This window comes from Dendrobates tinctorius, unplaced genomic scaffold (assembly GCF_039654945.1).
Source record: "Dendrobates tinctorius isolate UK_male_01 unplaced genomic scaffold, ASM3965494v1 ptg000116l, whole genome shotgun sequence".
Classification (NCBI taxonomy): Eukaryota; Metazoa; Chordata; class Amphibia; order Anura; family Dendrobatidae; genus Dendrobates; species Dendrobates tinctorius.
In genome coordinates, this window is record NW_027361784.1 from 9,428,212 (window position 1) to 9,451,336 (window position 23,125).

Here is a 23,125-nt window from a genome sequence, read left to right on the forward strand (position 1 = left end):
CACTCGGATTGGAGCACGTGGCTGCACAGAAATTCATGCGAGAATCGTGCGAGTCTCTCGCAAGTGAGCATGAGCCCTTACCCGAGCATCTGGCAGTGTTCCTATACTATGTTCGAGTCTATGCGGCTGTTAGACAGCCTGAACACCGGTCGGGGTTGCTTATTTGTTAGGAAATCCCTTGTCGGAGAAGGGATTTCTATGTCTCCTCGGGTGTAGCTCAGGAGGAGCTTTTGCCTAGGTACCTAGGATTGGGAGAAATAAAACAAGAGACACAGGTTGCTAGTCGATCAAGTAAATCTCCTTTATTAAAGGGGCAGGCTTGATCTTTTATAGTAAATCAGAAAAGGAAATGGACAAATATGGACAATTCCATAACATTGTGTAACCATTGGCAAAATACAGATAAGATTGTACAATAATTGGCAAGAAATATAAGTTATATAATGATATGTCAACTATGAGTTATGAGATTATTTTAATTGGAGGTGACGGGAATATGTGGGGGTTTTGGCATTTCCCTTAGGTCAAACAATTCGTGGAACCATATCCGAGGCCTGCAAGATAACCCTACTTCACAAAATACATGGCTTATCCTATGTATATCATGGGATACAAGCTTTGCTGTGCATCCATTCAGATTATACTTGTGAATCAGACCTCCTTTCACTGTTTCACTTCTACTGATTTGCCCTATCTCAGAGGAGTACAGATTTTATTAAGGGAGTAATGTCTGTCTTGTGTGCAATATGTTAATAAGATATATATGGTGAATACATACTTATTGTGATACATTGTAACATATATTTTAATATATTAGCAAATTTAGTTTATATCTTTATTTGTTAGTAAGTGTTAATCATTTAAAATCCATAATGCATATAAATCTTCATTGTTGTAGTTCTTTGTAGAGTCTTTATCTTTGTTCAGACCAGCGGTTTTCCACAATGCATACAATCATCCAAGTCTACTGAAGTTTGCTTGTTGCAGAATATAAATTCACACTGAACAGTGGTTATAAAGGTAGTCATCACTTGGGTTTGCTTTATATCAGAGTCAGTATTGATTCTAGCTTCATGTTTACCTGGAAAATATTTACAATTAGAACCGAGAACTTTATAACCATAAGGCTGAGTTCACACGTAGCGGAACTCTCGCGGAAATTACCACGAGAATCCCGGAATTCCATTCCGCGGGAAAATCGCATTTTAAATTCCCGTGATTTTCCCGCGGAAAAACTAGCATTTTGCAAGCGTAATTAGCTTGCAGAATTGCTAGCGTTTTCCAAGCGATCTGTAGCATCGCTTAAGGGCCTGTCACACTAAGCGATATTGCTAGCAATATCGCTATAACTTGTGACATTATAGCGATATTGCTAGCGACATCGCTGTGTGATACTTACCTACGACCCGCTCCCCCGCTGCTTATCGCTGATCACACGAGAACGTCCAGGACTGTTTCTCGTCGTCAGCTTCCTGCGGCGCTTCCTGTGGAGAGAAGAGCGACGCGTGGAGCCGGGCGGGAGGATGCAGGATCGCCTAGTGTGACAGGTAAGTAGCGACCCCCGTCCCCAGCGATGTCGCTGGTGAGATCTGCCTGTGTGGCAGCTCACTAGCGACCACTTAGCGATGTACCAGCAATCCTGACCGCGTCATATCGCTGGTCGGGTTCGCTGGTACATCACTAAGTGTGACAGTACCTTTAGAGAACTGATTGACAGGTTGGTCACACTCGTCAAACATAGTGTTTGATGAGTGTGACCAACTTTTTACTATTGAGGCCGCCTATGCAGCATCAATAATAACAGATAGAAAGTAAATAATAATAATAAAAAAAATATATTGTTATTCTCTCCTTCCGACGTCCCGCGCAGCCTTCCCGCCTCTCTCCATGCTCCCGGTCCCAGTAATCCTTTGCGACAATTACCGCGATGATGTCCGTTCTCGCGGGATCGCGACGTCTCGTGGTCATTCGCGATGACGTCGCGCGAATGACCGCGAGACTTCACGATCCCACGAAAACGGACGTCATCGCTCGCAAAGGCTTACTGGGACCGGGAGCGTGGAGAGAGGCGGGAAGGCTGCGCGGTATGTCGGAAGGCGAGAATAACAATATTTTTTATTTTAAATTCTATTTTTTACAGGAATATGGTACCCAGAGCCCGGAGGACAGTCTCCTCTCCTCCGGACCGTGTGTACCATCCGCAAATGTTCTGCTTACTTTTCGCATGGTGTGCAGAGCCACATGCAGAAAGTAAGCAGAACAATGCATTCCTATGGGTGTGGGATCGCCGCGATTCCGCGAAATTAATGAGCATGCTGCGTTTTTTACCGCGAAGCAATTCCGCCACGGTAAAAACCGCATTAGCACAGCATTGCGGAATCCCATAGGAATGCATGGGATGCTTATTTTTCGCGTTTTCGCTGCAAAATCGCGCGGTTAAAACCGCCGTGGAAACGCGAAAAAAATGCCACGTGTGAACTCAGCCTAGCAAATAACTTTATCATCCCTGCAATGATCAATATCACAAAAACTGCTTGAATTAGGAAATGAATTACACCCGATATTCATCCACCTATTCCTTTAAACAAATTCAAAGGATTTAACCATGCGAGCCATTCAGAAAGGGGCTGGTCCTCCAGGGAATTAACTTTCCGTATTCCTTCCTTTATCAGCCTAGCTTGTTCTATGTCATGAGTGACTCTCATCAGTCCGGACAGATCTATATAGTGACAGCATGAGGGTCCCACTACCTGACAGAATCCCCCTTGAGATGCTGTGAGATAGTCGAGCACCATAGAGTACTGGTTAGTTATGACAATGAGCTGTCTCATATAAGCAGATTCTACATTAATGGCATCAAATACTCTGTCACATTATCAAAGATATCACCCAATTCTTCTATCATCTGAGCTTTTCTTATAGTTCCGAACATAACTCCCAGAGGACCAGTGAGGACATCCCAGTTTTAAGATACCATGGAGTGTGCATTAAATGTTTGGGTGGCTATGGAGAGGGTGCACTACGTTTTGCTATCATGTAGCTAGGGAAATTTTTATAAGGAAAGTCATTCTCATTCCATACCCAGGTGGCCGGCTCTAATCTAGCCAGTGTTCATGCACTTTCAGCTCCTTTAGGAATCCACCTATATGCATTGCTCCCACATACTATGTTTATAAACTGAAATTCATTAAGAACAGCTATTGCACATTGAAGCTAACCGGGTAGTGTCAGTGTAAAGACACCAAGAGTCGTCTAAATCTGTAGTGACTGCCCTATAATATCGTAATGACTAGCATTCTGGGTCAGTATTTATACTTGTAGACATCTCAGCAGCTCCATCTCCATACTGACTGTGATAAAACACTCCGGGAATCGCCTTTGCTGGGGTCAAAGGTCACGTGCGTTCAGCATGAAATTCAGGCGCAGAGCTGGGATTCGGGTATAACTGACCCTGGGTCAGGTTTATTAACGGTGAAAGCAATGCAAAAGGAAATAAAACATAAAACAAATCCTTGCCTGTCCGGCACTAACTAAACAATGGACAACCTAACTACCAACTGGCGGGCTTCTCCCGTCCAGCCAAACCACAGTTGCAGTGGGCACTGCTTCCACTCACGTGTGTCTCTCACACAGACAGGCTCTCTGTGTTCCCAGGCTGAGAGACTCACACAACCACCTTGCATTCTTTTATATCCACCTCCCATTATCCATTAGTAAGCAGGTGCGATACTGACCAGACTAGGCCACATAGGAAAGGAATCTGGGCGAGATATACCTGCCCTCATCCACTATTCCCACATGATTCTCACATATCCCCCCCTTCTGCTCAGACCACTCCGGTCGAGCAATGACACCCGCCAAACAGTGCACTCGGGACAGGGCATCTGCATTTCCCATCTGAACCCCTGGGCGGTGCTCCACCGTAAAAGTGTAGGCCTGCAGGGCAAGGAACCACCGGGTCACCCGGCTATTCCGTTCCTTGTTCAAGTGCATCCAATTGAGAGGGGCATGGTCAGTGATCAGCCTGAACTTTCGGCCCACCAGGTAATATTTGAGGGCCTCTAGAGCCCACTTAATGGCGAGGCACTCTTTTTCTACGACTGCATACCTTTGCTCGTGTTTATTCAGCTTCCTGCTGAGATAGAGGACTGGGTGTTCCACTCCGTCCCTCACTTGTGAGAGTACGGCCCCGATACCGGTATCAGAGGCATCCGTTTGTACCACAAACTCACTGCGGAAGTCCGGAGTCACCAGTACGGGCTGAGAGCAAAGTGCCCGATTTAGGCTATGGAAGGCTTCTTCAGCCGCTAAACTCCATTTAATCATGACGGAGTCTTTCCCTTTTGTAAGATCCGTCAGGGGGGTAGCGATGGCTGCAAAATTGGGTATGAACCGGCGATAATAACCGGCGATCCCCAGGAAGGCTTGCACCTGCTTCTTGTTGACAGGTTGTGGCCAGTCCTGAGCCGCCTGAATCTTATCAACCTGGGGTTTAACAACACCCCTCCCAATTACATACCCCAAATACCGGGCTTCTTCTAGCCCGATGTGACATTTCTTGGGGTTCGCGGTTAAACCTGCCTCCCACAGGTCGTCAACCACAGCTTGGACTTTCTGGAGATGAGTCTCCCAGTCCAAGCTGTAAATGACAATGTCGTCCAAATAGGCCGAAGCGTACTGCCTATGTGGCCTCAGGACTCGATCCATCAGTCTCTGGAAGGTCGCCGGTGCTCCGTGCAGTCCAAACGGCATATACACATACTGAAATAGACCTTCTGGGGTAGCAAATGCTGTCTTTTCTCTGGCAGCCTCCATCAGAGGGATCTGCCAATACCCCTTTGTTAGGTCTAGGGTCGTAATATACCGGGCTTTTCCTAACTGATCTATTAACTCGTCGACCCGGGGCATGGGGTAGGCATCAAATTTTGAGACCGCATTCAGTTTCCTGAAGTCATTGCAGAACCGGATGGTGCCGTCCGGTTTAGGAATTAGCACAATCGGGCTGGACCAAGCACTGTGCGATTCCTCAATGACACCTAACTCTAACATTGCCTTCACTTCTCGGGAAACGGCTTCACGGCGCGCTTCCGGGATTCGGTAGGGCTTTACGTGAACTGTGACACCAGGTTCCGTTACGATGTCATGTTTTATCAGCGTAGTCTGCCCGGGTTTTTCTGAGAAAAACTTTTGGTTGTGAAGTAGAAACTGCCTGACTTCCGTCTTTTGCCGCTCCGAGAGAGTCTCTGCAACCCGTACCTCCGGTACGGTATGCGAGCAGACAGGACGGGCCAGCTCCGCTAACAAGGCAGACCGATTCTTCCAGGGCTTTATCAGATTTCCATGATAAATCTGTTCAGGTTTCCGTTTACCTGCCTGGTATACTTTGTAGTTTACTTCACCAACTCTTTCCTTGATCTCAAAGGGGCCCTGCCACTTTGCCAGGAACTTACTGTCCACCGTGGGGACCAGGATCAACACCCTATCTCCGGGTGCAAACGTACGGATCTTGGCGCCCCTATCATAGATTCTTTTTTGGGCTCCTTGAGCCTGTATCATGTGTTCTTTGACGATAGGCATAACAGCCGCAATACGGTCCTGCATTTGTGTGACGTGATCTATCACTGTTTTAAACGGAGTGACCTGACCCTCCCAGGTTTCTTTTGCAACATCTAACAGTCCACGAGGACGTCGGGCGTACAATAACTCGAAAGGCGAGAATCCCGTGGAAGACTGGGGTACTTCCCTGATGGCAAAAAGCAAATACGGAAGTAAATAGTCCCAGTTCTTCCCATCCTTGTCTATCACCTTTCTCAGCATCTGCTTCAGAGTTTTATTGACCCGTTCGACCAACCCGTCTGTTTGAGGGTGATACACGGATGTGCGTAACGGTTCAATTTGTAACAATCGGCAGAGCTCCTTCATTACCCTGGACATAAAGGGGGTCCCCTGGTCGGTGAGTATCTGTTTTGGTATACCGACCCGACTAAACACATGCACCAGTTCCTTGGCAATCGTCTTGGTGGCCGTGTTACGCAAAGGGATGGCCTCCGGGTAACGAGTGGCATAATCCAAGATGACCAGGATATGTTGGTGTCCACGTGCAGACCGTGGAAGGGGCCCAACTAAATCCATCCCAATCCTCTCAAACGGGACTTCAAAAATAGGTAGGGGTACCAAAGGGCTACAGAACCGGGGCTTAGGTGCAGAGGCTTGGCAGTCAGGACAAGACTCACAATATACTCGAATATCGTGATGCATGCCTGGCCAAACAAAACAGTGTAATATCCTTTCGGTGGTTTTCTGGACTCCCAGGTGACCTCCCATCACATGTCCGTGGGCCAGGTCCAACACCTGCCGCCGGTAGGGTTTTGGCACGACTAATAGAGAAAAAGGGGGAAGATACGGTGCAACTATCTGATAGAGTAAATCATTCTCCAGAACCATGTAAGGATATGCCAGCCTAGAGCCAGGTTCAACGGTACCCCATTTATCACTTTTACATTTGTCCTAGCCTGAGAAAGGTTCAACGGTAAGGTTCTTAGATCCTTTATTTGCTCGCTTTGGAAGTCATCTTTCTGAACTTCCAAATCCGGCAAACGGGGAGGTGGACGGCTGTCGGCCTCCTCCTCTTCCCCGGTCTCCTCCGTATCACCCGCCATATCTGAAAACGGGAACTGTAGGTCATTTCCAGCAGACTCTTCCCCCCGAGTCTTCCGGGGAGACCTCTTCCAGGGGTTCGAGACCCACACGCGCCCTGGGAGAAGAATCATGTACACTATTACCCGAGGGCATCAACTGATTCTCCCACAATTGCCAGAAGTGGGGAAAATCCCGGCCCAGGATAACATCATGCAATAACGCCGGGACGAGTCCCACTTTATGTTGCACAGACCCATAGGAAGTAGTAATGCATATGACCGCGGTGAGGTACGAACAGGTGTCTCCATGCACACACGTTACAGAAAATTTGTCTGATGGTCCAGTCGGGGCTGACACCAGACTGGCCTTCACCAGAGTCACCACACTTCCCGAGTCTAACAATGCCACCACATTTTTGCCATCAACAGTTAAATCACACAAGTGTTTTTCCACATCCTTTTGACCAGCATTCACACTCACTACCCGTGCAACCATAGACATGCGGTTTTTAGAGTCTGTGACGTCGCACTGCATGGGTTCAGTAGTGACCGGACAGTTCGCAGCAATATGTCCCATCTCTTGGCAGCGGAAACACCTAACGGGCCCCTTGCTTAGACCATAGTTCGTTACTCTCGGCCTCGCAGTGCGGGCAGTCCCGTTTTCCTCCCCCACTGTCTTAGGGATTTTTCCATCTCCCCTACTCCCTGGAACAGTCTTACCGGTTCCCCGTGGAGATGATGAAGAACGAGGTGGGGTAGCGTCGTCTCGGAGTCCTTCCGCCACGGAGTAACGTTCAACCAGATCCACCAGTTGATCTGCCGTCGTAGGATTTCCATGGCTTACCCACTTCCTCAGGGCTGGCGGTAGAGCTCTCAGGTACTTGTCCATGACGACTCTCTGGATTATCTCTGGCGCTGTCAGCACCTCGGGTTGTAGCCACTTCTTCGTCACGTGGATCAGGTCGAACATCTGTGACCGCAGTGGTTTATCCGTCTGATAAGTCCATTGATGCACTCTCTGTGCACGGACAGCGGTCGTCACTCCCAGCCGGGCCAAGATCTCGGCTTTCAGTTTGTCAAAGTCCTGCGCAGCTTCAGGTTCCAAGTCATAATACGCCTTTTGGGCCTCACCAGAAAGAAACGGGGCAATCAGGCCGGCCCATGGTGCCTTCGGCCATTTTTCTCGCACCGCCGTCCGTTCAAACGTGGTCAGGTATGCCTCAACGTCATCTTCGGTCATTTTCTGCCAGTACCGACTCACATGAAACACTCTCGACTCGGCTTCCAGGTTAAGCTCAGGTAAGCTTGCCAAGCGCTGCGCCACCTGCTGGAGAAGCGAACGATCGGTAACTGTCATGTCCACCAACTCCTTTAGCTGGGCCATCATCACCCGATTAGCTTCTTGCTGGACGGCGGTGGACTGTGCCAGCGCTTTCACCACGTCCTCCATGCTCATGCTTGCAACGTGATGCCCGCGTTCTCCACCACAATGTGATAAAACACTCCGGGATCGCCTTTGCTGGGGTCAAAGGTCACGTGCATTCAGCATGAAACTCAGGCGCAGAGCTGGGATACGGGTGTAACTGACCCTGGGTCAGGTTTATTAACGGTGAAAGCAATGCAAAAGGAAATAAAACATAAAACAAATCCTTGCCTGTCCAGCACTAACTAAACAATGGACAACCTAACTACCAACTGGCGGGCTTCTCCCATCCAGCCAAACCACAGTTGCAGTGGGCACTGCTTCCACTCACGTGTGTCTCTCACACAGAGAGGCTCTCTGTGTTCCCAGGCTGAGAGACTCACACAACCACCTTGTATCCTTTTATATCCACCTCCCATTATCCATTAGTAAGCAGGTGCGATACTGACCAGACTAGGCCACATAGGAAAGGAATCTGGGCGAGATATACCTGCCCTCATCCACTATTCCCACATGATTCTCACATGACCTTCTCTGGTTTCTTCATCTACATGAACTGCCTCTCTCTCTGTCAATCGAGTTACAAAATACAGCATAGTTTTTGCAGCAATTGGGGCATGTGAACAAATCCAGCAATTGGATAGATTTTGGACTTGGGCAATATAGTTATGGTACTGGACAAATTTATTAGTCCATTGTTTAGACACATCACTATCCTATGGCCCAAAGACATCATTATCTTTTTTTACAATGAATAGATACAATCACAGTGAGAAGCAAGAATGGATAGTACTTCCCAAATTCCATTCTGCTTTAGTTCTTGTAAAATCTCTTGCAGTGAGATCCGTGAATCCAGGCAGACTTTCCTTCCAGCTTAACAGATGTTGGCGTATCAGCTGGACTTGATAGGGTCCCTCAAAGTGAGGATCTAGACTTTTCCTCAGGTGCTTTTGTGTCACCACCCAGTCTCCTGGCTTAAGGTCATGCGAGCCTCATAAGCAGGACGGATCTGGAAGGGAACTGAAAACACTCGTATGAATTTGCTGCAACACCTGTTGCAATGCACCCACATAGGCCGTCATATTTGAATGAGAGGCCTGGATCTGTTGAGGAAAGTACAATCCTGTCTTGGGAGGGCTCCCAAACAACACCTCATATGGACTCAAACTTGTCTTTTTGTTGGGAGTCACCCTAACAGTGTACAATGCAATGGGAAGACACTCAGTCCATGGTTTACCTGTTTCTGCCATTGCTTTTTGAATTTTCAATTTCAGTGTACCATTTAACCTTTCCACCCTACCACTGCTCTGAGGATGATAGGGAGTGTGAAATGATTGCTCCATCCCTAAGTCTCGGGTGATTCCTTGGCACACCTGTGACATGAAATGACTACCTCGGTCACTTTCAATTACCTCTGGTACTCCAAATCTGCAAACAACTTCTGACATTAGCTTTTTAACCACAGTGCGTGCATTTGCATGAGCACAGGGCCATGCCTCTGGCCAATTGGAGAAAAGATCCACACATACCAGCGCACATTCATAGTTGCCTACTCTTGGAAGCTGAATGAAATCAATCTACAGTCGCTGAAAAGGGTACAATGGCTTGGGGGTGCACTTTGGTGGCACCTTCACCGTTTTTCCTACATTATAGCATGCGCAGATTACACATCCCTGTACAAATTTTGCAGCAGCATAATGGAACCCTGGTGCAACCCAACTTGTTTTAACCTGGCTTACCATTCCACCTTTGGATTGATGTGTTAATCCGTGGGAGAGGGAGCACACCATAGGAAACAATGCCCTAGGCAAGCAATACTTACCGTCCGCTCTCCACAATCCATCTTCTTCCTTCGCACCTGTGTGCCTTTGCCATTCTTCCTTTTCTGGTGCAGAGGCCTGTTCTTGCAGGCTCTGGAGAAATAGATCCACCTCCCCCAACACCTGTACAGTATATGTTCCTGCGGGAAGAGGGAACAAAGCAGCAGCCTTGGCTGCAATATCAGCTCGGTTATTACCGTCGGCTTCCTTTGTGCGCTTTTTAGTGTGAGCTTGCACTTTCACTATAGCAACCTTTTAAAGACAGCTCCAATGCTCTGAGAAGCTGAGCCACCAATTCTGCATTTTTAATGGGCTTACCAGAGGAACCAACAAACTTTCTGCTCTTCATAAGGGATTGCAATCATGGAAAATGCCGAATCCGTTGCACTATCAGTAAATGCTCCTCCATTGTACATGCCTCAGCGAGTGCTTTCAATTCAGCCTCCCCGAGCAGACATCCCAGAAGGTAAAGCTTTACTTTGTACCACCTTATGTTGATCAACCACTGAATAACCTGTATAAGGTACTTCATCTTGGTAAATCCTGTGACACATCTACATAAAACTCTGGATTCTACATTAGGGATTGGTATCTCTTGCACATTGGCAAGTAGTCATGTTAAAAATACAGTATACCCTTAGCATGCCCCCCCTCCAATTCATGACAATGCAAATGGAAGTGGAGGTCATGACTTGGGATTCCTAGAGTCGAGGCTGAGAGAATGGCTTCCTTCAGGTTCTTGAACCCCTCTTTTGCTTCCGGGGTCAGTTGGCATGGCTTCTCTACAGTAGCTGGTCAGCCCCAGGAATATACTCAGTGGCAGATGGAAGTGAGCTCCATTGCTTGTCTTATGGCTTTTTCTTCTGGTGTTATGTGTTTCAGCTGAAGTGAAATGCAATGACCTAAGAAAACAACTTTTTCCTTTGCTATTGGCAGTTACCTCTTGACACCTTACATCCTTCATGGTACAAAAATATTAACAAGGAAGCTGTTTCCATTAGACATACAGTACCTGTTTGATCTCTCTGCTCAGGGGATATCATCTAATACGCACCAGTACAGTTCCTGGCTTCAATCTGATGAATACTGGTACTATCCTAAACCAACATCTGTCTTATCCTTTACCTATACTGCAGGTAGTACCTGATCGAACATTTGCCAAATGTCCTCATCTTGGTCAGTTGCAGGTTCTCACCATCTAGCTAAATTAGCAACATCATGGTGAGAGGGTTGCTTCAGACAACGGGCCTGTAACAGTAATGCCTTTCTTCCAAACTTAATAAAAAAAACTGCATTCATAGCACTCAGGATATCAGCACCTATCAAGATTTTAAGACATTTATCTGAGACTAGCAATTAGGCACATAAGTCTGTGGTACGTGCTATTCACACATTCATGGGTTCTGTTTCATACAAGGGATGAACTATTCCACCTGCTCCTAATCCCTGTACCATCTTCCCTGTCCTGAATCGTTGTGGCATATCCTTTTCTACCCCCTTATCAATCAGGCATTTTAATTGTTTACCATGAGGAAATTCTAAGTATGTGATTAGTGATGGGACCATCCTGTGGGGGAACCGCTATTTTTGTTTCCACTTCTCTGGGTCTGTTATCCCATCTTTCCTTTTCTTCTCTCCCCCTGTGATGTATACCTGCCGCCTGCACCACAGTTTTCACAGCATTATTAAATGCATCCGGAGGTATATTCACCATAACAGGAGTTGCCTTCTGCTGCTTCTTTACTTTCCTATTATTAATCTGGTCCTCTATCCCCTAAACATGGAAAGGGATTGTATATACATTCTGGCCGTACTCTCATTACTTCTGTTCTCAGATCTTCCTTCAATCCTATCAGTAACATATTTTTACAAATCTAGCTTCTCTGGGGTTTTTCAAATCATAGTTATGAGGTGTAAGGGTTGTCTGCAAGTGTAATGTAAACTGCTTCCTCATTTCTCCCCTCCGTAGGAATTGCTGGGGGCTGTTCCTTACCGGAGTGAAGAAACTGTCTGTGAACCCCTGTGGCAACCCAAGGGTAATAAGTATAGAGGAGAAGCATCATATACAAGTCAGCTAGTTTGCATCTGTGGAGACATGGGGATCAGTCCTCCCCCCGTGTTTGGCACCTATGGGACCCCTGGCTGATGGTATATCATCAGGGTCTACCAGAGATGGGGTGGAGATGAGGCTACACGAACCAGGCAAGTATAGTATTATACAGATGTTAAGGCTGCAGACACAGAAGAAATCTCCTGTCCGCACATAACTTTGCTCTTTGGGCTGCTTAAGGGGGGGCCGGTCTCATCCCCTCCGGTACTACAGGGGCAGAGGGAGCTGTGGAAACACAGACTGATCTTGTGAAGGGGGAGCAGCCTGTGTGTGGAGACGCTGCAGATTGCCTGACATACATTCTCTCATTCTAATTTCATCACACTTAGTATTAACTTCATCATTCATCATATCTTCTTAGTAATAACTTCATCATTCTTAGCATTAAAACAGACCATATCATTCAGAGGTTCTGATCCACGCAGCAACTTGCACACCCTAGTCATATTTTTCCAATTCAAACAGCATGCTCCTTACTTAAACACTCGTTGTATCTCTCAGCATCCAAACATCCATTCCTTGGCATTCCTGCCTTTTCAAGAATTGTCAGCGGTATTGTTAAGGCCTCTTTCACACTTCAGTTTTTTGCATCAGTCAAAATCCGCCAAAAGGACGGATGGCGGATCCGTTTTAGTACTGATGACAACGGATGCCAGCCGTCCGTTTTTTTGACGGATCCGACAAATGAAGAATTTTAAAGGAATCGCAGCCTGGTAAAGGAGAGAGAGAGAGAGAGAGAGAGATGTTTTCTTTTTGTCTGGCACCCAGAAAGAATTTGGGGTTAAATGAGTGTCTGGAGGATCCGCCAGAGAAAAAAACGTTGCAAGCTCCGTTTTGAAATCTTTGAGGATGGTGACGGACAGCAACTTTTGGCGGATCCGTAAAAAAAACGGATGCAACGGACGGCAATCCGTCACAATCCGCCAATAATGAAAGTCAATGGGGAAAAAAACGGATCCTCAAAAGAAAATTGCGGATCCGTTTTTTTCAAAACCTGGCGGATTGTGACTGATTGTAAAAAACTGAAGTGTGAAAGAGGCCTAACTGCTTTATAATCCTGCCCAAGACGCATCAGGTCCTTTATCCTATATCTCGGATCCGTAGTCTGTCCTGACCTGGTGTGCCTAGCACCCGTAACAGCTGTCAAGGGTAGCGACCCCTGTCTTCAGCCCTGTTATGTAATAGTGGGATCCCACTGGTCTAACTACAATAGCCAGCAATCCTACTATCAAAGCAATAACCTGAACCGCAGCTCTCTGTTCTGTCCTAATGCTGATACATACTCTCCCAAACAATTAGACAGATTACTGTCAACAACACAGTTCCAAACACAAGCGCTATACACTCCTCATACCTGGATCTGAGACTTACTAGACTCTGAATATGCAAGGTCTATTCCTGAATCCACTCCGGGTTCAATAAGACAATATTCGTGCGTGATATTATCTTGCCACCTTGGCATATACCCTCTAGAGTCCAATACATCTACCCAGCTTTTAAACAATGCATATGACAAGAATATACTCTGCACCTATACTGGTGAACTGAACACAGACCCTTTTCACACAGCATATGGTACACACATGGTAAGCATCTATCTGACATTTCAATCACATCCATACACGCAGTACTTCTGTACTCTCTCGCTCCCCGCATCTTATCAAAAATGCTCTAGTGCCAATGGACAAAAACATAAATCACATCTATTTGTAGAAACTCTTGCTTGGTTCACTATATCCTATCTGAGTACCGGGTTGCATACAAAAAACATTTATATTCACATAGATTGTCTTCAAATGATTTTCCCTCTTCACTGCAAACTCCCACCCGGGACCTTCCAATAAGTTTTTTTTTTTTCCCAAGTAGCAACTAACCGGAGAGTTTTATCTTACTGCTTTGAGTAATGAAAAGGCTATTTATACACTGAGCACACATCATTTAGTCTCCATACATCACCAGCGCAGTTTAGTACCCCACAACACAGATTCAGCAATATATCAGGACTGCATTATAATCAGATCAGTTCAGCACAGCATTATTAGTACTACTTATCAATTAACATCTGACAAGGCATCAACAAACAAAAGAAGAATAAAAGTTAGAACAAACATAAACCAAGTATAGCAAAGCAGGATCAAGACAATTTGTTTGCAATATTTTCAATATTAACAAACTATGACATCATTACAAACAGAAAGACAGGAACCTTTGTTATAGATACAGACAAAACAAATGGAAAATCATCGCACTTCATCCTGAAACAAAACAATTGTTAACAGCACTTAAACAAACAATCAAGCAAGAGATAACAAATAATATATACCTTTTTTTACCCGAGGGCTTTTCCCATTAGAAATCCCCACTGACTGACTCCAGATAGCCTCTTTTCCCGGAGAGAAAACAGTGTGAGTAACAAATCTACTCACTTACCCGGGATCTGGTTTTCTGTTCAGGATAGAGGAGGTCAGTTGTTCAGTCTGAGATGAAAGTCGAAGGGGAATATTATATCTCGCTGGGGCCTCCAAGTTGTCGGAGAAGGGATTTCTATGTCTCCTCGGGTGTAGCTCAGGAGGAGCTTTTGCCTAGGTACCTAGGATTGGGAGAAATAAAACGAGAGACACAGGTTGCTTGTCTATCAAGTAAATCTCATTTATTAAAGGGGCAGGCTTGATCTTTTATAGTAAATCAGAAAAGGAAATGGACAAATATGGACAATTCCGTAACATTGTGTAACCATTGGCAAAATACAGATAAGATTGTACAATAATTGGCAAGAAAGATAAGTTATAGACAGCAAAAAATGGATGGTAATATAAAAAAGTTATGGTGCTCAGAAAATGGAGACATGAGCACATTCTTTTCTTTTAACAGAATTCTGAATTTTTTTTAAGTCAATGAAAAAGTAAACACAGAATACAAGTTTGGTATTTCCATGATCACACAGGCATGGAGAGGCATATTTCCAGATAATTTCTACTGCACAATGAACGCCCCAAAAATAAATCCCCCCCCCCCCCAAAAAAAAAAAAACAATGGCAGAATTTCAGGGCTTCTTTTCACCATTTCACCACACTTGGAATTATTTTTGCCATTTTCCCTTACTCTATGGGTAGAACAAATGGTGTCACTCAAAACTACATCTCATCCTGCAGAAAACGAGCCCTCATAGGTCTAGTCATTGCCAAAGTATTAAAAAAAAAGACTAGGTCATTTACCCCTGTTCCTGACCACGCACATTTTCAGGTGTTTTTTTCTGCACATGTGGTTTTAAAGAGCAATAATTATTATTTTTATTTTTGGCCTGTTATTTTTTTCATTATCATTTATTTTACATATTGTGCCACCCATAACCTTATAAAACACCTATGTGGGGTTATTAAGTATTGGAATATTTATATTTTCATCATACTTCCCCTGTAACCGAGGCTGATATTAGCCCCAGTTACAGGGAAAACATGGCCTCCTAGCTGTATAGCAGAGCTGTCTGGGTCTCCTATGACCCTGCAGCTCCTGTTTCCTCTCTATACACAATGATCACATAAGCTTTGTCACCTCGATCAGAGATTCCTATTACTGAAAACAGAGGGTTTCTCTAGCTCTGTGTATACAGTGATGGAGAAGGTACATGTGGTGCCCCTGAGGCTTCAGTCACCACAGAGGTACTGCACCTTCTCCTAAGGTGTAGTGCCCCACCATCCAAGTAAGGTGGAATCTCCTGACCACACTCCACACCTGCATTTCGCACACAGGATAGTTCAGTGGGGCCACCTAACAGCTTCAGGCTGGGGGTTAGCAGAGCACCCCTAGTGGAACCCTGCTTCGTAACACGAGATGTGCTGGGAGGCGTGAGGAGTGAGATGATATAAAAGAGTGGGAAGAGTGACAGTTAGTTGGTTAGTTGGAGAGAGAGAGAGAAGAGGGAAGATGGGTGTCTGAAGGACGTGCTGCAGCAGGTCCCAGTGATCTGGGCTGCTGGCACGAGAAAGACCAGAGAAAGAGACTGATAAGACTGATAACCCTACCTTCCAAGAGAGATAGAACAGATCGGAACGAAGGAGAATAGAAAGACGGTGGGAAGCTGGTTGAAGAAAGATAGAGAACCCTTCCAGTCCAGAGCGCAAAGGCCGGGGCCCGGTCCCCGAGGTTGATTGGATCTTTATGTCCGGCAACAGACACCGGAGGAGTAGTGAGCCGCTAACGCCTTGCTCCCATCATAGACATGGGACACAACAGCAACTGAATAGAGAGCCGGGACACAGAGAGGAGTCCCTGAAACAGGCTACAGCTGTCTGTCATACAAGTAGAGACTAGGAACACCTAGAGAGAGGCATTCCAGGGTAACTAAGTACTGGAGTGCTTCGCACCTAAAAGCGCATTGGAGTCGTTCAGTAAGGTACATATTGGTGGAGTGTGGAAGGGAGAATCCTATCTGGCCAGGAGGTTGGCTGGAGCCCTGGCCTGGAGAGCACAGTACGGAGGCTGGCGTGTGTGTGAACTGCAAACAGTGAGTAAAGCCTTGGAACCGCACACCCAGGTGTCCTCCAGTTATTCCAGCACCGCTACACCTGGGTAACATCTATACCATTCTGCGCCTCTCCTCATCCATTGCACCTACACTGCCCTGGGACTACAGCTCCACCTGTGGGGAGCTACACCATCTTTGCTGCACCACACCATCAGTCCCAGTGGATCTGCACGCAGCGTTGGCTCAACATCTTACTTGCCAAACACCACGGGTGGCGTCACAAACTATTCTAATAAACTTTAACACCATTAACATCACCGCCATTGATATTGGGCGCTCAGGGCCACGGACCGGGTCACCGCTGCTGTGACACACATTCCCCTTGACACTGGCCCGGTACCGAGTATTCCGCTGCCCTGGGTGTGAGGGGCGACCCAATTTTGGCGTCACGAACAGGATGACGAGACCCGATGCCATCGGGTTCTGTGTGCCTTGGATTTACAACTTTTGAAAATGTGCAGAAGACCAAATTTAATAGACTGTAAAATGGACATTAGAAATGGCCGCTGGCGTGGAGAAGAAGGGCGTGAAGAGATGGGAGGTCCTAAGAAAAGACCGCGAAGAGTCTTGGGCCTTCCCTGCCTGAATTACTATGTGACAGATGCATGGCCCAACCCCCGAGGGGTTCGTATACTGGCTTGGTATGGAGGCGCTGGAAGAAGACGCCGCCCCCCGGAAGGAGGGGCAGAGGAAGCCAGTGGCGAGCAGAAGGGCGGAGCAAGGAGAACGCCAGAACGCCATTTTGGAGAGTGAGGGAAGGAGGCCTGCGGAGCGCGGGGAAGTGCAAGCCCCCGGCGCCATGGCTGACGGCTCCAACCCGATCCGCGAGATGAACTGCGGCATTTGGAAGAAATAGTCACGCTGACCACACGGCTGCGGCAGGAGGCCTTGGGGAGACTGAGCCGGCAGCGCGCCCAGGAGGGGCCTACACCCGCGGTACTCGCGACACTGGTACCCGCCGCTGCTGCACCGGATCTTTTCTTGGCAGACCCCACGGAGCTTGGAGCTGCTGCCATGCCACCAGCAGCGTACTCTGTCCCTTCTTTGCCGCTGATACCGGAGGAGTTGTACACAGCCCAGGGAGCTGAAGCGGAGGAAGAGGAGCCCCTGCACGGACCTGGCGCGGCTGTGCAGGTCTCGCCAGCCGCCCCCGCAGAACCGGAGCTGCTATTGGCTCCACCGCCATCCCCGATATCTCACCGGGCAGCGTCCGCTACCCCCACACCTGCACCGGAGCAGAGACTGTGCCGCCGGGAACTCCCAGGTATATACCCTGGCCTTCCTAATGGGTTGATGGGGAGGAGGAGGAGGACCATGCTGCTAGGGGTATGGCTAGAGCCTGCATGCCCGATCCGACATCTACAGGCCAGAGGGGGGTCTGGATTGTTTTGGGACGGTGATCTCGAGATTCCTTCACTGCCAAGTCCCCAGGCAGTAGCTTGTCAGAGCCGACAATCTGCGGAAGCCTTAGGAGCTAGACCTCGTACCAGAACAGTGGAACCACCTATTGAGGAAGAACAGTTGATGGGTATTGAGATACATCATGGATTCCATTTGCCACAGCTTCAAGCCCCTTTAGCAAGAAGCCAGAATAACGAAGATACCACCTCTGAGAACAGTTCCAGTTCAGCTTCCAGAACCCCAGGAGGGGATCAGCACTAAGAATTACACTTCACAGTCTTCAAATCTCGTTACCCAGGAGGGTTTGTTGCACCAGTTGTGCCTTTGTCTTTTTGTTCATCATGTTGCCCAGTTTTTGAATGGCAGCGTTGTTTTTGAAATGGAACTGTAGAGATCATAGACGCTGATTGGTCCAAAACTTTATCTGTAAATAGTTTGCACCTCTTTAGGTGCCCTTTCTTGGTTTTACATATAGGACCCTTTTGTGAAGATAATGGTTACACAAAGACACTTTGCGAAGATGATGTTTTTGAATGGACACTTTTCGAAGAATGATGTCTACCTCAAGGGACACTGCAAGAAATCCCGGCTGGGAGCAATGTTCAGCACTTTGCAAGAATCTTTGAATGTTTTATGATAACGTATTTGATAATGTTGTGTCTTATGAAAAGTAAATGTCTTTTATAGCATGTTTGATACAGAAAATTAGAAAAGTTTTGAGATAGAATGTGAGAATTGAATAAAGAATGAAGAATTGAAAGTAGACAGGTGACAGACCAGGTATTTGCGGTCAGTGTCTTGCGTCTAGAAGAGACAGTGAAAGTAGAAAAATAAATGTGTACTAGAGAGAAAGAATAATTGCACTTTGAATTAAGAATTGCACTTAAAGAAATTTTTGATACTAAGATAGGAAGTTAGCCTGTTTGTAACGTTTAAGAAATGTGCCTCCTACATTAGGAAGATTAGATAAGCATTGTTAAACAGCATTTAAAAATTTTTGTGTTCCTGTATTGTACCTTTTGTTGTCTTGCAGCCCGCGGACGTGCTGTGTTTAATGAGGGGGTATGTGGCGCCCCTGAGGCTTCGGTCGCCACAGAGGTACTGCACCTTCTCCTAAGGTGTAGTGCCCCACCATCCAGGTAAGTTGGGAACTCCTGACCACACTCCACACCTGCATTCCACACACAGGATAGTTCAGTGGGGCCACCTAACAGCTTCAGGCTGGGGGTTAGCAGACCACCCCTCGTGGAACCCTGCTTCGTAACACGAGATGTGCTGGGAGGCGGGTGGAGTGAGATGATATAAAAGAGTGGGAAGAGTGAGCGTTAGTTGGAGAGAGAGAGAGTGAAGATGGGTGTCTGAAGGACGTGCTGCAGCAGGACCCAGTGATCTGGGCTGCTGGCACGAGAAAGACCAGAGAAAGAGACTGATAAGATTGGTAACCTAACCTTCCAAGAGAGAGAGAGAACAGATCGGAACGAAGGAGAATAGAAGGACGGTGGGAAGCTTGTTGAAGAAGGATAGAGAACCCTTCCAGTCCAGAGCACAAAGGCCGGGGCCCGGTCCCCGAGGTTGATTGGATCTTTATGTCCGGCAACAGACACCGGAGGAGTAGTGAGCCTCTAACGCTTTACTCCCATCATAGACTTGGGACACAACAGCAACTGAATAGAGAGCCGGGACGCAGAGAGGAGTCCCCGAAGCAGGCTACAGCTGTCTGTCATACAAGTAGAGACTAGGAACACCTAGAGAGAGGCATTCCAGGGTAACTAAGTACTGGAGTGCTTCGCACCTAAATGCGCATTGGAGGAGTCGTTCAGTACGGTACATGTTGGCGGAGTGTGGAAGGGAGAATCCTATCTGGCCAGGAGGTTGGCTGGAGCCCTGAACTGGAGAACACAGTGCGGAGGCAGGCATGTGTGTGAACTGCAAACAATGAGTAAAGCTTTGGAACCGCATACTCTGGTGTCCTCCAGTTCAGTGGTGGGATTCAAATTTTTAACAACAGGTTCTGTGTTTGTGTGTAGGAAAGCCACACCCATTTTGAAGCTACACCCATTTTTAAGCCACACCCATTTACACGCACCTTTTCCTCAAACATATACAAGTAGGGGCACAGTCAAACAGTTAAAAAAAAATAATAAATTGGAATGAGATCAGAACAATGCACAGTCCCAAAAAGGCAGCACAGGTCCCTAATAGACAGCATAGGTCCCTAATAGGCAGCATTGTTCCCAAATAGGCAGGCACAGGTCCCCAATAGGCAGGCACAGGTCCCCAATAGGCAGGCACAGGTCCCCAATAGGCAGCATTGTTCCCTATAGGCAGCACAGGTCCCCAAAAGGCAGCACAGGTCCCCAATAGGCAGCACAGGTCCCCAATAGGCAGCATTGTTCCCTATAGGCAGCACAGGTCCCCAATAGGCAGCACAGGTCCCCAATAGGCAGCACAGGTCCCCATTAGGCAGCACACTTCCCCAATAGGCAGCACAGGTCACCAATATGCAGCACACGTCCCCATTAGGCAGCACACGTCCCCAATATGCAGCACACATCCCCAATATGCAGCACACATCCCCATTAGGCAGCACACATCCCCATTAGGCAGCACACATCCCCATTAGGCAGCACACATCCCCATTAGGCAGCACATATCCCCAATAGGCAGCACAGGTCCCCATAAGACAGCACAGGTCCCCAGTATGCAGCACAGGTCCCCATTAGGCAGCACAGGTCCCTAATATGCAACACACATCCCCGTTAGGCAGCACAGGTCCCCAATATGCAGCACATGTTCCAATATGCAGCACACGTCCCCATTAGGCAGCACACGTCCCCAATAGGCAGCACACGTCCCCAATAGGCAGCACACGTCCCCATTAGGCAGCACAGGTCCCCAATATGCAGCACACATCCCCAATATGCAGCACAGGTCCCCATTAGGCAGCACACATCCCCAATAGGCAGCACAGGTCCCCAGTATGCAGCACAGGTCCCCAGTATGCAGCACAGGTCCCCAATATGCAGCACACATCCCCATTAGGCAGCACAGGTCCCCATTAGGCAGCACAGGTCCCCAATATGCAGCACAGGTCCCCAATATGCAGCACACGTCCCCAATATGCAGCACACGTCCCCATTAGGCAGCACACGTCCCCAATAGGCAGCACACGTCCCCAATATGCAGCACACGTCCCCATTAGGCAGGACACGTCCCCATTAGGCAGGACACGTCCCCATTAGGCAGGACACGTCCCCATTAGGCATCACACGTCCCCAATATGCAGCACACGTCCCCATTAGGCAGCACACGTCCCCATTAGGCAGCACACGTCCCCATTAGGCAGCACAGGTCCCCAATATGCAGGACACGTCCCCAATATGCAGCACACGTCCCCATTAGGCAGCACACGTCCCCATTAGGCAGCACACGTCCCCATTAGGCAGCACACGTCCCCATTAGGCAGCACACGTCCCCATTAGGCAGCACAGGTCCCCAATATGCAGGAAACGTCCCCAATATGCAGCACATGTCCCCATTAGGCAGCACACGTCCCCATTAGGCAGCACATGTCCCCATTAGGCAGCACACGTCCCCAATATGCAGCACATGTCCCCATTAGGCAGGACAGGTCCCCATTAGGCAGGACAGGTCCCCAATATGCAGCCAGCACATGTCCCCATTAGGCAGCACAGCAGGTCCCCATTAGGCAGCAGCAGCAGCAGCACATACTGACCTGACACAGCAGCATCGGTGTGACCAGTCCAGGATGATGAAGATGGCAGGCCGGGCCCGGGGGGACTAGGAAGGCAGGCCGCAGACCACGCGCAGCTCACACTGGGTAGCGGCGCGCGGTTCGTCCTGGTTAGTATCAGTGCGCGGGGGCCGCTGGGGTCCGGCGGGGTGTGCTCAGTCCCTGCGGCTGGCCGGCTGCACGTATCAGTGCGCGGTATTCGGCGCGGCGGGCGGGACTAGGAAGCAGAGCAAGAGTCCTCCTCTGGTCCTGCTCCTTGTCGGCTGCTGCAGGAACATCAAATTACCGGATCGCGGCTGTGAATCTCCCCGGTTCGGGGAACCGGCTGCTTTTTTAACAACCGGTTCCACCGAACCGGGGAGAACCCGCTGAATCCCACCCCTGCTCCAGTTATTCCTGCACCGCTACACCTGAGTACCAGCTTCTATACCATTCTGCGCCTCTCCTCATCCATTGCACCTACACTGCCCTGGGACTACAGCTCCACCTGTGGGGAGCTACGCCATCTCTGCTGCACCACACCATCAGTCCCAGTGGATCTGCATGCAGCATTGGCTTACGATCTTACTTGCCAAACACCACAGGTGGCGTCACAAACTATTCATATAAACTCTAACACCACTAACATCACCGCCACTGATATTGGGCACCCAGGGCCACGGACCGGGTCACCGCTGCTGTGACACACATTCCCCCTGACACCGGGCCGGTACTGAGTACCTCGCTGCTCTGGGTGTGAGGGGCGACCCATACACACGGTAAGAAACGGTCTCTGCCTTCTATATGGGGACTTTCTCTGACAGCCGGACCATCATTGTAGAGTAGGAGGCGGCCGCCGGGATGGTGAAAGTCTATGGGAGGTGCAGAAGCAGTTAAAAAAGGAGAGGAAAAAAATCAAACGGCAAGAATGAAAACTGGTTGTGGAGGGTAGGGGTTAAAGTCTATCTAATTATAAGTATCATCTATTTATTATCTATATTAATCTATTATCAGTCTAATCTATCACACATATCTATTATCTATCTAATCTATCTACTTATCTATCGCTTATCTATCTTTCTATCATCTATCTATTATCTATCTATCTATCAATCATTATCTTTCTCAATGTTCAGGGACAGAGAACACTTCTCGTTCCCATGGTAACGCTGCGCAGTAGCCCCGCCTCCCTCCCGCCGTCACACGCACAGTACGTGCTTGCGTATTCAACCTTGTGACGTCAGACGTCACATCCCGGCTTCCTCATCCACCAGTGAATCTGGACCGGCTAGTAGTAAGTACAGAGCGGTGTTATTATGGCGTCTGCCTGAATGACAGTGTGGTGCGCGCGCAGGGTAGCGGGTGTACATTACCCTGGGCGCCGCGGTGTGCTGCAGTGTGTGCAGCGTCCTGACAGGAGCCACACCGGGCCGACTCCCGGCGCGGTGACCGTGCGGCCACAACTAGTGAAACAA

General features: G+C 48.0%; 1 protein-coding gene and 1 long non-coding RNA gene across 2 annotated transcripts in view; one reads left to right on the top strand and one right to left on the bottom strand.

The window, feature by feature from the left end:
* Window positions 1-276: 276 nt before the first annotated feature.
* LOC141101238 (uncharacterized) lies at window positions 277-22,879 on the bottom strand. The gene is made up of 3 exons (XR_012234916.1): window positions 21,654-22,879; window positions 14,422-14,581; window positions 277-1,081 (listed from the first exon to the last, which is right to left on the bottom strand). It is a non-coding gene; the product is annotated as an uncharacterized lncRNA (long non-coding RNA).
* Window positions 22,812-23,125, top strand: part of EMC2 (ER membrane protein complex subunit 2) — an 80,668-nt gene continuing 80,354 nt past the window's right edge. The window contains exon 1 of the mRNA XM_073590185.1: window positions 22,812-22,944. The gene's annotated coding sequence lies outside the window, so the exon portion shown is untranslated. The remainder of the gene's footprint in view (window positions 22,945-23,125) is intronic.